Source organism: Protopterus annectens, chromosome 7.part0 (genome assembly GCF_019279795.1).
Source record: "Protopterus annectens isolate FY-2018-M chromosome 7.part0, PAN1.0, whole genome shotgun sequence".
Classification (NCBI taxonomy): Eukaryota; Metazoa; Chordata; order Ceratodontiformes; family Protopteridae; genus Protopterus; species Protopterus annectens.
Genome location: NC_056739.1, coordinates 1,701,551,731 through 1,701,566,897, shown reverse-complemented (window position 1 = coordinate 1,701,566,897; position 15,167 = coordinate 1,701,551,731). Strand labels below are relative to the sequence as shown.

The following is a 15,167-nucleotide window of genomic DNA, read 5'->3' as shown; positions in this document are numbered from 1 at the left end:
TCTACTGCCACCTCACGATGCACATTATACTGTGTCCTACATGCATGAAGTACGGCTTCCAGTATTGGCCGTACATGATGGAGCTTGTCATGACCCACACAGCCCTGTGGTCATCTGAGATTTTTGTCATTGCAGTGAAAATACTGCTGAATTTTTTCAAATCTCTCCCGGGTCATGTACTCAGCTATTGGGAAATGACCATACAGATGGTGTGTTTCCCAGTACTGCCTGCATTCTGGAACATGTACAATAGACATGTATATTCTGACACCTAGAAATGTGTGTATGTCTCCAGGACAAACAGGACTCCACCGCTTATCAACCTTGCCTGCTGCAGCCTGCCTCTGTGCAGCATAGCAGTTAGTTTCATCACCAATAAGTGAGTACAGTTCCTCTGGGAGCATCAAATTGAGGAAGCCCACCTCTGTGCTGAGTCCAGGTTGGTGACTGGGCCGACTGGACACACAAAGTCATCGATGTGAACTGGTGTTAGGAGTTTCCCCCACAATAAGTTTCGTGGTGGGCATGATCGCCGTATCTTTTTCATTAGCCTCCCACAGTTTTTAATGGAAACTACTGGGTGGCTAAGAGATGGTACCCTGTGATCAGTTACATTACTCACTTGTTTGTACTGACTTCTGAGTGGAGTACTTCCACAAATTCCATGCTGCGGCACACTCAGATCCTTGCTTGATAAGGAGCTACTTCGGTTTAGATCCAGTGGACTTTCTCCATCCGAATCAACCTGCTGTGGACTATGCCTGAGCTCATGTATAGAAGGAAGCATATCCGCTTCCTCTTCAGCACTAGGCCTGGCTTGGGCGATGGAGGACTGCAAAGGTTTGTCGGTCAGGCCATGTCCTTGCCGTAACTCAGATAGAGGCAATTCATCCTCTGTGTCAAAATCTGATTCAAGTTGATGACCACTATTGTGTGTACTGGGCTAGTGGCATGTCATCCTCACTGTTGTGGTCAGTTTCATCAAGAGTGGTGAGGTCGGGGGTAGAGGTTAGGGGTCTGTCAGGAATCGCTGGGAGGGGGGCATCATCTTTATCAGCAGTAATGGCCTTCTCACGCAGACGTGCTAGTGGAATATGATCATCGGCATCATAATCGTCATCCTCACTCTGGTTTGCCTTACGTTGTGAATCAAGGTCCAATTCCATTTTGGACCCACTGGTATTACTGTCAGAATCAGTATCCTCCCCCAATTAAACATCGGTTGACTTCTTAGCAGATGGCATCTTCACTGAGGGGTGTGATGTCGGGTGAATGCAAAGCTGAAAAACACAATGGTATAGAATATAATGTTACTCACCTGCACAGAGGCAGCTGCAAAGCAACACAACATGCAGTATGTAGTGATAGTTTGAGACATTCAGCTGTTTCATCATATGTGGTTCAGTTACATTCATTCACATGTGAACATGTGAACTACATTAATAAAATGGATACTTGTATCTGTATGTTACTTGTGAAAATACAGATAAACAGATATACATATACATATATATATATATATATATATATATATATATATATATATATATATATATTTATATATTTATTAATGTTAGTCCGGTTTGGGTAGCATTGGTTTCTAATATTCATGAAAGATGGTGCTTGGGGGGGATATTTTACAGTTCAGTAAATTAAACAGATTCATGGTCATAAAGTCCTGTTTTATGATTTTGCACTCCTACATTCCCCTTCTAATACTAGAAAGCTTTATTTCCATTTTGAGCATGAGGCTATTTCTCTTTGCATACCATGTCAAAGACACTGTGGGTGACTCTTCAAGTTCTTGGACGGATGAGTTGCAGCATTTTAGCTCACCTTCTTGCTTTGTGGTTTACACACACTAATATCTCTCTCTCTCTCTCTCTCTATATATATATATATATATATATATATATATATATATATATATATATATGTATAAAATAAGGGGTTTCAGAGGCTAGGTAGTTGATGAAGAATGGAGGGGGTGGCTTGCAATGACTACAAGCAGAGAAAAAAATACAGTCTGGCTTGTGCATTTATCAATGTGATAACGAGGTGTACTTATGTGAATAACAGTGACAGCTCCTGTTAGTTTTACCTGAAAAGTGATAATGACTCCGTGCTATATTGTAACTGACTTATTGCTAAGGTGATAATGACCTGCCTTTCATTACTGCAAAGGTATGCATGCTCAGACACAGGTGATAATTGCTGCACATAACCTGTTGAGTAGGTACTCATTATATCACCTTGTGCAGCTGTTATGTAATACAGTAATTCAGTAAAATAGTATAACACTTAGCCCTTCCTTCCACCTAAGTTGCACACATTACTGACAAAGGCCAGAAAAATTCCCAAAATATAACGTAGCTCCATGCAGGTATTAGTCAGCAAGTAATAACATGGGTAACTTCTAGGCAAAACTAAATCTTTCAGAATATCTGGAGCAATTGTTTATTTCTTCTGATGGTAGGAATGGACAGCCTGTGTCAAAACAGATAATTTCCAAATGGGTGTCCATGACTATTACCTTTTGTTATAATCACAATAAATGTATTCCAGTCAGGGTCAAGGCCCTGTCTCCAAAATGCATAGAGGAAGTCGAGGTTCTGTTACAGGGTTGGATTCTAGAAAGACAGGTTATGTTTTGCTCTATACACTTCTATGCTCTTTGATAGATAAAGTTTATGAGAGATGCTATGGAAAGCAAATAAACCAGCAGTTCAAGGTATGGAATTTGGATAGAAATGTGAATGTCTGTGACAATACAAAGCAGTCACAGTTCAGCACAGTCACAGTTCAGCAAGCAAACTGTAAACATTTCAATATCTCCTTCCATACCTTTCAACTGTACCTCATTAAATTGAGCTCAGTCCTTAATCCCTCCTAAAACTTTTAAGTTTGGAAAAAAGTGGTATGTTACACTTTTGAAAATAATGACAGTTCACATTCTCATATTCTGTCAGTGTCATATTAATAGTGGACCCTCTGCAGAACTAACACATAAACCATGTCCAAGTAATCAAGCATAACATCCAATGATGGAGTTCATAGGTTCATAGGTTCATACTAGGCTATCTGCCCTAGGGCATTTATAAGCCTAGCCAGAGTGTGTTTGGCTTTCGCCACCCATTTTAAATTAATTTTGCTATGCCTTTTTTTGAGGTTAGTATACTGTGCCTCTGTCTAACAGTGACACAGAAGTGATAGCCGGGGTAAACCTATGATCTCCCATCCACTCATCAAGATTCCTCTTGAAGAGAGTCAATGTGGGACTCTGCCTAACCTGGACTGGGATTTTATTCCAGAGTGAAGGGAGCCTCTGGGTTATGAATCTGTCCCTCCAACATGTCCTATTTATTTCAGTGCTGAGGTTCAAGTCTCTCGAGCGCGTAGCTCGATGGGATTTGGATTTTCTGAGGTGCAGCATGTCCATTAATTCCGGGTTGGACATGGCTTTATACGTCAGGCACAGATCGCCTCTGAGCAGGCGGTATGCCACTGAGTAGAGCTGGAGTTTCTTTAACCGGGCAGCATATGGCATCTGTTTGAGCCCTTTGATCCTCTTGGTGAGGTACGTTTGGGGCCTTTCCAGTTGCTGCAGGTGTCTGGTAAGGTACATCCCAAAAGAGGCATTGTACTCAATTATGGGCCTGATGAGGGATGAGTAAAGAGGCACGATGACCTCCCCTGATCTAGATGTGAATCCTTTCATGATTAGGTGAGCTATATAAAATGTTTTTCTAACCACTTTGGCCACGTGGTTGTCAAATGAGAGATTGCTATCAACTTGGGTCCCCAGGTCCCTAATGACGTCTTCTGTACTTAATGGATTACCACCTATGTGGTAATTTGTGGGCACTTTGTTTTTGCCAAAGGGGATGACTATACACTTCTTGGCGTTTAGCTTGAGGCCATGGCTCTGGCACCAGTTGTCTGTTTCTATGAGGCCCTTTTGGAGGATGCTTGTGTCGGCTGGAGAGTTGATTATGGCACCCAGTTTGCAGTCATCTGCGAACTTGGTCAGCCACAGTCCTTCCATGTTGGCCTGTACCGCCGAGAAATATATACCAAACAAGAGAGGTCCCAGGACTGAGCCTTGTGGGACGCCACTTGTAACTGGTTTGGAGTCTGACATGGCTCCAGCAATTCTAACCATGTGGGTTCTGTCCTTGAGCCAGTTTGCAACCCATCTAGTGACATAGGGGTTTATATTTAAGCTGGTGAGCTTATCTATAATGCCCGAGTGGGATATTGTATCAAAGGCTTTTGCGAGGTCCAGGTAGGCTGTGTGGACCACCTTCCCCTCGTCAATGGCCTTGGTGTTGGCCTGTACCGCCGAGAAATATATACCAAACAAGAGAGGTCCCAGGACTGAGCCTTGTGGGACGCCACTTGTAACTGGTTTGGAGTCTGACATGGCTCCAGCAATTCTAACCATGTGGGTTCTGTCCTTGAGCCAGTTTGCAACCCATCTAGTGACATAGGGGTTTATATTTAAGCTGGTGAGCTTATCTATAATGCCCGAGTGGGGTATTGTATCAAAGGCTTTTGCGAGGTCCAGGTAGGCTGTGTGGACCACCTTCCCCTCGTCAATGGCCTTGGTGACTGTTTCAAAGAAATCGGCCAGGTTTAAGAGGCAGGATCTGCCCTTAACAAAGCCAAACTGGGTAGGATCCAGTGTCTGTAGGTCCCCAATATTTTTATTTATGAAGTCCATGATGATCCTTTCCATAGCTTTGCAGACCAAGCCTAGTCAGGCTTATGGGGCGATAGTTTCCAGGATCCGTTGAGGCACCACCTTTGTGGAGAGGGACCACTGCTGCTGTACGCCACTCTTTGGGTACATATCCTGTAGTAAGGCTAAGATTGAACAGTAGTTTTATGTTTGGGTTTAGCTCTTCTTGGAGTTCATGTAGGACGCAGCCCGGGACACCATCTGGTCCCATTGATGCTGTGTTGTTTGCTTTGGAGAGGGCGGCTCTTACCTGAGCATCTGAGATGTCCGGGGGGCAGCACTCTGTTGGGATAGATATTTGCCCTTTTGGTGGGGAGGGGGGGGAGAAGTTTGCACTGAACCTGTCAACTAGGATGTTGGCAATGTCTGTGGGCTCAGTGTATTTTTTGTCATTTTGGACTAATTCTGAGCATATCTGGGAATTCCCACCCAGGTTCCTAACATAACTAAAGAAAGCCTTGTGATTATCCTTAGTGTCCTGTGCAATTTTTCTCTCGAAGCTGGCCTTAGACGATTTTATGAGTGCCCGTAGTTTTTTGCTAATACTGATCAGAGCTGCCTTCCCTTTTTGGGATTTTGCTCTATCATGTAGTAGCTTCCTCCTTCTATTGTATAGTTTGTTTATGGCTGGAGTCCACCAGACAGGACGTCTGCCTTTGGAGGATTGGGTCTTGGTTTTATTTAGGATTGCATGATCCATGCATTCCTGAAGGTGTTCATAGAATGCGTTTATAAAGGATTCTGCGGTCTGGGCCGTATTTTCCACAGGCCCGGGGGCTTTGATGGATTCCGCCTCGGTTTTGAGGCGTGTGAAATTTGCTTTAGAGAAGTTTTTCACTGTGGTTTTCTGGGCAGGGGGTGGGGTCGGGCTGTGAATATCCAGTGAGATTAGTTTATGGTCTGATCTTACCAGTGAGGGATACACTTCTGGTCTGGAGCATAGTGTCCCCATGTTGGTGATGATCAGGTCCAGTATGTTTTCCCCTCTTGTGGGAGTGGTAACAAGTTGTTCCATAGCATTTGAGTTTATAAATTCTAGGAACATTTGGGCTAGGGTGTTGGAGCTAGAGTAATGCTCCCAGTCTATGTTTGGGTAGTTGAAGTCGCCCAATATAATGGTGTTTGGAGAGACCTTCATATTTTCCAGTATTCTCAGGTAGGCCGAGTGGGGTTCCTGTGTTTGGGGGGGGGGGGTGGTGGTCTGTAGCAGGCTATAAACTGGAAGGCAGTTTTACCCACTGTTAGTTGCACATGGATAGTCTCTGATGCTTCGTGCTGTGCCACCAACCTGGAGGTGTGGGTATCTTTGACAAACATTGATACTCCCCCTCCTTTTGTGGTTCGGTCCAAGTTTTGGGGCCGAAAAGCATGGTATGAGGTATAACCTGGTAGTGCTGGGGTGCTCTCGGGAGCCTTGAACCAGGTTTCTGTTACTGCACAGATATCGATGTTCTCCATGCTAAGGAGAGTTTCGAGTGCGTGCATCTTGAGGTTTAGACTTCTGGTGTTGAGTAGCATTACTCTTAGTTTCTTATCTCTTGTGATACCTATGGAGGTGGGTTTGTCCCAATGCTTCTGTAAGAAATTGTCCTCAAGAACAGTAATAACAAATATGAACTCTGCACTGACTCCTGAAGGTCCCGTTTCCATCCTGTATACAGTGGATCCCCTTAAATTATTTTTTAATACCCAATAAAAATCACAAAGTAGCCTTCTCTAGTATTAATCTGGTAAAGGAGTTAAAAAATGCATATTTTTCTATCTCCCTCACAGTCTCGATCACACAGTAAGCCAACCAGAAAATATACTCATTTCCATACATTCCATACATTACTCGGGGAAAAGTGAATTTGACTTTGTGTTTCAACAATAATAAACAGCAAACACTGAAAGTGAGGTCTCCATAAGCAAATCTTAAACACTTTAATTATAACTCTAGGATGGAAAGTGAAAAAATACTGCTAGACTCGTTCTCATTAGTTATACAACCAACTTTGTTCATGGCATTCATCAGGAAGATACCACCAGCAGCCCTGTGTACTTCTTATCTTGATTTACAATGTAAACTAGTTTCCAAACATGCACAATCTCTGCATAGGTAAAAGTCATCTGAATAATTTCACATTAAAGATATCTGTAACTACTGAAGAGGTTGCTGCTAGCACAGAACTTTATATTTCAATGTGGATCTACCAATTCAGAGGTTCTAGCTGCTGTGTGGAAGTTTTCTAGTTCATTAGTCAAATGTGTTTTATAGTTTTACATAATTACACACATTATTTACATCTAATTTCTATACCAGAATGCAAAAATCAAAGCTAAAATTGAAACAGCTGGCAACAACTATTCATTAGACACTCCATTTCTATTACTGAACCAAAGGTTGCTAAGTCGTTCAGTGCTTTGAAGGTAAAGAACGTGTGTAACATTTCCTAGTATGTACAAGCACCAAAATGAAGCATTCACCCAAGCAAGCCCTTCAATATAATGTATGCACAGGCACGAGAATGAAAGATTTCCCAAAAACAACCATTCAGTAACATTTCCTGGTATGTACAAGCACCAACAGGAAAAATTCAGAAATAAACACTTTACACGCAGGTGGGAAATTGCATCAGATTATCTGTTGAGTAGCCATTCATTATATTCGGGGTACAGGTGTAATATAAGACAGAGTCATTACCATCTGTTAAGACAAAGACCATAGTAATTCAGTCAAAGTAGTACAGCACTTATATCTTAGTGAGCATTGGATGTACCATGGAACACAGTGAAGACAGTCAAACAATGGAGAAAATGTGGCACAACAGTGATGTTGCAAAGAACTGGACGTCCCACCAAAATTGAAGAAAAGATAACACGTTCATTGGTCAGGGAGGCTGCCTGTAAGGCACAAACTTTGGAGAGGAATTAAGGTCCGAGACATTCTCCAGTATTGTTTTATGTAGATCAGTTTCTACTAGAGTAAAATATTTCAGGAGCAAGCGTATGTACCCAGCACTGATCTCAGTGTTGTAATTCTGCCATTACTTCAACATGTCTGGCAAAGAATTACCATATGTAGGCTACCACCGAATGGACCTACTCACACAGGAGAAGGGAATAGTCTTACACGCCCAACAGTCCACACGGAATCTTGCACTGTGGGTGATAAGGCGCTGATTCCCTTCAGACACCTATACACAGAGGATGTGCTTCGGGTTTTGCAGGAGGCCAGGAAACCAGGAAATCTTACCTGTGTAATTGGAAGAGATTTTCTATATGGTGTCAGAAAAACAACTTACAACCACTGATGGCAGAGCCTGCAGTGTTTTTTTTTTTCCTACCTATGTGACTCAGTGAAGTCAGGACTTTCCTACTCCTCCAATAAAACCTATTTGTCTGCCATCTCAGCTTGCCTGCCCGTGGTACCACTTTTGGCTTCAAGGTTAGAAGTCAAACCCTTTTTGAAAGGGGCACTGCATCTCAGATCCCAAGGAAGCCCATTCCGCCTCCTTGGGATCTAAATTTTGTCCTGGAAAAACTGCCTCTCCCGCCCTTTGAACCAGCCAAAGATTGCTCCCTCCAACACTGCACTTGGAAAACAATACTCTTGATGGCTATCACTTCAGCCCGAAGGGTTTCGGAACTGCAGGCCCTTACGGCCTTTCACTGTCTTCCACAAAGACAGGGTATGCTTGTGTACTAACCCAACCTTCATGCCTAAAGTGGTCAATGAGCTGTCCTTGAACCAGGCTATTAGTCTGCCAACCTTTTTTCCCTCTCTACCAAATCTGGCAGAGAGGATACTTTACTTCATAGATGTACACAGACAACTCTGATACTGTTTGGCCAAGACCAAACCCATCCACAGTCTGATAGGCTCTTCATCTGTTATCACCCTTGCAAAGTTATTTACCAAAATATGAAAAAAAAATCATAGTTTCCATAACCTAAGTCCAAAACAAACTTTGATATCTGCACGTGTCTAACATACATGCACAATTCTTTTACCATGTTGGAACCAGCAATACTGTCTTCAAAATGAGGTATTACTTGTCACACTGATGTGCTACCTTGCAAAGTTATTTACCAAAATATGAAAAAAAAATCATAATTTCCATAACCTAAGTCCGAAACAAACTTTGATATCTGCACGTGTCCAACATACAGACACAATTCTTTTACCATGTTGGAACCAGCAATACTGTCTTCAAAATGAGGTATTTCCTGGCACACTGACATGCTCCCTTGAAAATTATTTACCAAAATATGAAAAAATCATAATTTCCATAACCTAAGTCCAAAACAAACTTTGATATCTGCACATGTCCAACATACAGGCACAATTCTTTTACCATGTTGGAACCAGCAATACTGTCTTCAAAATGAGGTATTACTTGGCACAATGCCATGCTCCCTTGCAAATTACCAAAATATGAAAAAAATCATAATTTCCATAACCTAAGTCCTAACAAAACTGATATATGTACATGTGTACAGCATTCAGAAGCAGTTTTACCATGTAGACACATATGATTGTAAATATACACATTCTTGGTGTAACCAACATACTGCTGAATGGTTACATGTAAAGAGAAAAAGTAAGTTAACAACTGCCACTCCACTAATGAACCCAGGACAGGCAAGGCCATCTCATCTGTCCGATAGCTGTGCTGGCTACCCACTCAGACAGCCGATAATATTGCAGTCTCACAACCTCCTTCAGTGTCAGCAGTCTGCCTTACCTATGCCTTTTCTCTTTGCATGTGTCCATTCAACAGTATACCTAAGGGATCAATTTCTGTATTAGTAAGCCCTTCTGTCATCTAAACTCTACACATGCCTGATAAAAGCAGACTAAAAAAAGAAGTATTGCAGGATGGTCACTGACATATTAGATTGTGTGTGGTAAATTATTCACCATCTTTTCTCCAAAAGTCATCAGTTTTAAAAAGGATTGACAATGCTAGAACTAACATTTGAGTAAAAAATTAGGCACAGTTGAGAAGTATGGTAGACAATGATCGAACGGCAATAGAACTGCAAAGGAAGAAGGTGAGACTGTTGCAAAACTACATTCACCGACACCAGACAACAGCACAAGTACAACATATTTCCTAAAGACCATCCCAGTCATTATCATAGCAGTCACAGAGTATAATGCCATAAATCCTTACAAAAAACAAATGAATGCTCGTGCCTGTTAGTGGCAGTTCATCAACCAGTTTCCAACTTTCAAGCATGTCCGCAGTCATCCTAAAACAAAATAATCACTGGTAAACAAACTACTTAAAAATCTTGATGTGAAAGCAGAATAGACCATAATAAAACTAGTACTGGACGGAACTAAATCACCATGTTGCTGCAGTTACAAGACGAAAAATGGTGCTGGTGCAGTAAAAATAAAAAAATGCTAAGGTACTGTGTACCTCTTTGAGTCAGTGCTGAGGAACAACCAATATTACAATAGGTCATGGTTGTCACAGTAAGGTGTTCTTCTAAGAAACTATTAACCTTACCTAATCTATAAATATCAGTCTAAATTTTGTTTACCTTGAGACGAGTCCTACCTTAAATAGATTTTGCGATCTGCCCTCAAATGCCCCTAATCAGTAGTTGACAGAGAAACATGCAAAACACAACCTGCACATTTCCACGTTCTGCAGCAACAATGTAAAAAAAAAGTGCATAACCTAGCTGTAAAAAAAAAAAAAAATCGTGAATTGAAGGGGGACACTTGGAAATTTGTTGTACCCCATTATTTTGCCCTCAAAACTGGTAAATACCAAGGAATTTGGTACGGCTGAGAGGTATGTCACCAACAAAGGGCTGGTAGAAGTATCCAAAAGAAGACACCTCAGGAGATTATCTTTACTCCATTACTATTGCAAAAATTTGGAACTCCCTCCCATTTGAAATCTGGATACAGACAAACAAACTTAGCTTCAAAATCAGCTAAAATCCTAACTCACCAATGCTTGGTTATGTACATGCTCTGACCCTGGCTAACTCCTCCAAGCATCACTCTTTTTCATGTCTCCTCTCTATCTAGAACTATAACTATGTTTGCTGTAGTGTTCTCCTATATTGTCAAACACATACAATGCCTTTATACCCTGTTATTGCACTGTGAATCATGTTACTCCTCCACACATTGTGGTTATTTACAGTAATGTCCTGTATTTTCTGAACTTTTAATACTCTTGTAAGGATCTATGACAATTTTGTTCTAAAATAATTTTGTATATATTTTTTTCTAAACTGTTGCATGTTTTTGCATTGATAAATTGTATGGAGCTTTTCTCTCCGGACCTCCGCTGAAAATCAGCAACCGTACCCAGTCAGATTTTCCCAGTAAACAAATGTAAAATAAAATAAAATAAACAAATATTATCTTGTACTTTGAAAGTTAGATTAGAAAGATAAAAAGCAAACAACTGTACAAGTTCACTGGAGAATTTGCAGCCTTCTAGCATTGCTAGTAAAGTAAGATCCATTGTTTCAAAAGCTCTTTTGACATCTAAGAATATTACCCTGGTTAACAAACCTTTCTCAATCAAAATCTGGTTTATTTGGAGGTATACTGCTATGGTAGTGCTGTATTGTGGGTGGAATCCATGCTGCTTATCCCGGAGTATATTGTATTTGTTAACAGGTCGTAAGATTTGTTCCATAAATAATTTTCAAGTATTTTGGTTAATGGACATATATTGGCTATTGGCCTTAACTAGTTGCAGAAGACTGGGATGAGGTTTTGGCAAGTGGAATGAAGAGTGTGACCATCTCTTTTGTTTCACAAGGTACTATTGTTAGATTTATTTCACTTGTGCTCACTAGTACAGAGTCAATTAATGAACTGCTCCAGTCCTGTCCAGATCAAACCTGCCTGCCTTACAAATGTAACTTGGAACTACCAACAATAAGAACTTTATAGCATTACGGATACGGCAATAAACATTGCAACAGAAAGAAAATAACTTGCCTTTGTAAACTGAAATGTACCTTACTGAACCAATAATAGAACCAGCAAACTTACTTTCTATACATGGCAGCTCTCTTCAAAATGTAGTTTAAGCAACCAGTAATCTCTTGTGCAGGACAGGGTGGACTGGGACAGTAAGAGCACAGAGGCGATCGAGACCGGAAGAACAATGTGATGCGTAATTTCAGTAATTGAAAGTTTTATTTTGCATTATTATTAATTTAAACAGATTAGTTCCAAATACACACTCTCCTGCCTTGCAAAAGGGATCTCACACACACCTGCCTCGCAAAATGATTCAAACCATTCTTCCTCACTACATCAATAAGCAGCAAACTTACAGTACAGCCATAATAAGACAAACTTGCCTTCACAACCTTCCAATGATGTACTTTTCTCTGTTCAAACAAATATTTTATTTATGACATATTGGTATGCAAATGCAATTAGTAAATGAAAGCACAGCTGGACGTAATGAAGCAGCACACACAGTACAAATTAAATTATTATTATTGTTAAATAAAAGCTTCAACTTCAAGCAAACCCCTGCTTCTAAGCACACTAGAACACAGATTTGTTAGCACGACTCCTGCCATTAAAGTAAAAAGACAGTTTACATTCCTGAAATGCAGTTTTTCCTGCTTGAAGCTGTTTTTTACCTGGAGGAGCTGAGCCGTGCGTACCTGCAGCCGTTAAATTAAAAGCAAAGCGGGAAAACAAACCAGCTGTTACCGTTAAATAAGGAAAGCTGAACCAAGCCAAGGAACAAAGCTACACCATTTTCCTGCTTATGCCCTGCAAATATTGTCTCCTGCACTTGTTCTCTCACCTCGTACCCCATCTTACTTATGGCTATGTCTTTTTTTTTCGTAACTTTTAGTTGCAGGCTGGTGAACTCTGCTTCTAGCTCTGCCTAGACACAGACGCATTGTTACACGGTCCAAAAGACATTTCATAAGTCTGAGTAATTTTAAAGATGAAGCAGCGCATGTTCTTATTTTTATATGGTGTTTCTATGAAAAAAATGAGGTCAGGGAGGGCATGAGTTTGAACGCTTACAATGCTTTGAAACTCAGGAATACTGGGAGTGTATTTAGAGGTGGTAATGAGGCATGTAATTTAGGTAACGAATGACTACTAGCTATTTCTTTTACTCAAATTACAGATTTCTCTATAAAAGGATATCCACATACACAAATATGAAAACATCACAGCTTAGCTCTCTTTCTTTTGCATTTATTATTCAGTGCCACTATCTCTAGTCACAGCACACAAATGCTTAACCTACAAGTAAACTAAACCGCTGTTTTACAGCATTCTTTGGAAAACTAGGCGGAATCACATCAATTGCTCTTTATGCTCACAAGGCATTTCAGTAACAGGTCTATATCAAGTAGCTTACCTGAAGACAAAAAAAAAAGCAGTTCTTGGGACAAGCAGAACAGCAACGGGAAGCTCCTAGTAACAACCGCAAAACCGGTATGGGTCTCTAACGATCTCCGTGCAATCCGTGAATGCCCCAATAAAATAGAGGGATTCAGTAGCAGGTAAAATATCTGAAAAAGAAAAAAAATACCTGCTGCTGGACCCTCTATTTATTGGGGAAAACAAAAGAAAATTATGCTGGGGGTGGCGGTGTTAAGCAAGTGGTGGCATGGATTGCAAGAATCCGATTGGCTGCCACCACTTGCTTTATTAACAACTTTTGACGAAGATTGTTTAATGCAACCTTAATGTAAAAACATGCTGAATCGTAACTATATAAGGTAAATTGCAAGCTGAGTTGCGATTTCAGCATGTTTTACATTAAGCTGAACTACAAATCTCCACTACAGTTTCTCACGATGCTGGAAGGCACTTGGGGGTAACAGCTTGCAATTCATATCTTCTCATGGCGCACTCGTGTAAACACAGATGCGCCATGAGAAGATACTCGGGGTTAATGAGTTAAACCATGAACTATTCGTCGGTACATTTTCACTTCTAAGTATTTTGGTACTCGGTTCAGTTATCCAGATATGTCTTTGGTAAGCCACCTGACTACCGACCTTCCGAAAAAACGCAAAGATAAAGACAGAGCCAGGCCGCCTAGGTCCAAAGTTGCAGACGATGCTTCTCCTAAGCTAGTCCCCAGTTCGCCAGTACTCAGTGAGGCACTTTCGCAGCCCCTGATACCCACTACTTCAGATTTGTAGGCCTCTACTGTAGAGACCCATTCGGAGTCCGGTATGCCGCGAGATGCTTCAACTGTGGAACCTGCGGATGTCTCGACCTTTGATGGGTATGGACTCACTGTGCAGGCACCGGCTTCTGAGGGTGTATTCAGGCCTACTGACTTGCATATTAAACCGACACCATGTTTTTCTTCTAGGCATAAAACTCGAACCATGCCTAGGAAACTGACACCCAGACTGCATGGTCAGGCCTCTATGCCTAAAAAACAAATGATAAGAATGGCTGAAGACCTTATTACTTTAATCAGGGGAAGCCAACCTTCCCCCTCTAAGAGACCTAGGACTGAATTTGCTTATGATACTTCTGACCAGGATTCTGAAATTTCTGTCTCCGCTGATGATAAGGATTTACCCTTATCTACCTATGAGGATTCTGATACATAGGGCTCTATTCCCTCTGCTTCTCCCCCAGAGGATTTTTCTTTTGGTGAAACCTTGCATACTCCTAGGGAACATTTTCACTGGGAAAGCCAGGATTACTCTGATTCTAAAAAAAGGCTTAGAGATTTCTAACTCCTGCCCCAACATAGGCCTTTAGCTATCCCTCCTGTGCTGGACATTGTTGACAATGCCTTTTCAGAATCTAGCTTGGCCCCTGACTCTTTACCTCCTTCTCCCAGAAAACCTGATAGATATTACAGGGTTCCTGATTCTCATAAGTTCCTTTTTAAAAATCTTACTGCGGATCCTGAGATCACAGGGACCCAAGGGCATTAAGGCTACTACTGCCAAAAATCATGCCCCCTCTGATAGAGATTCCAGGGCCCTGGATAGATGGGGTAAGAAGGTATACACCTCTGCAACCTTGGCCATCAGGGCCTTAAATTGCCAGTTTCATGTATCAGCAGCATATTATTGGATTGCTTAAGCAGAAAATGATGTTGATTCTTGATTGTGCTGAAAATAAGGATTTACAGGATTTAATGCATTCTGCTGAACAGGTTGGAAAACATACTTTGCAATGTGGTTTTGATTCACTGGAGGCATCTTGCAGGGCTGCTGTCACCGGGTCTGTACTTAGAAGGCATGCTTGGCTTAAGGAGCAATCTTTGCCATATCATGTTAAAACTAAATTGCTGGATGCTCCCTTAAATCAGGACCGCCTGTTTGGTGACAAAGCAGAAGAAGTTCTTAAGATGGATGAAAAAGCTAAATCTATGCAAACTGTTACAGATTTTTTACAAGTACAGATTTAGTAGGCATTGGCTCTCAAAAAATTGGTCCATTC

At 41.2% G+C, this 15,167-nt stretch overlaps 1 protein-coding gene across 2 annotated transcripts in view; it reads left to right on the top strand.

Annotated features, from left to right (window-relative positions):
* The window catches only part of BBS1 (Bardet-Biedl syndrome 1), a 1,329,035-nt gene that overhangs the window by 752,819 nt on the left and 561,049 nt on the right, over positions 1-15,167 (top strand). The gene's annotated exons all lie outside the window — the stretch shown is intronic.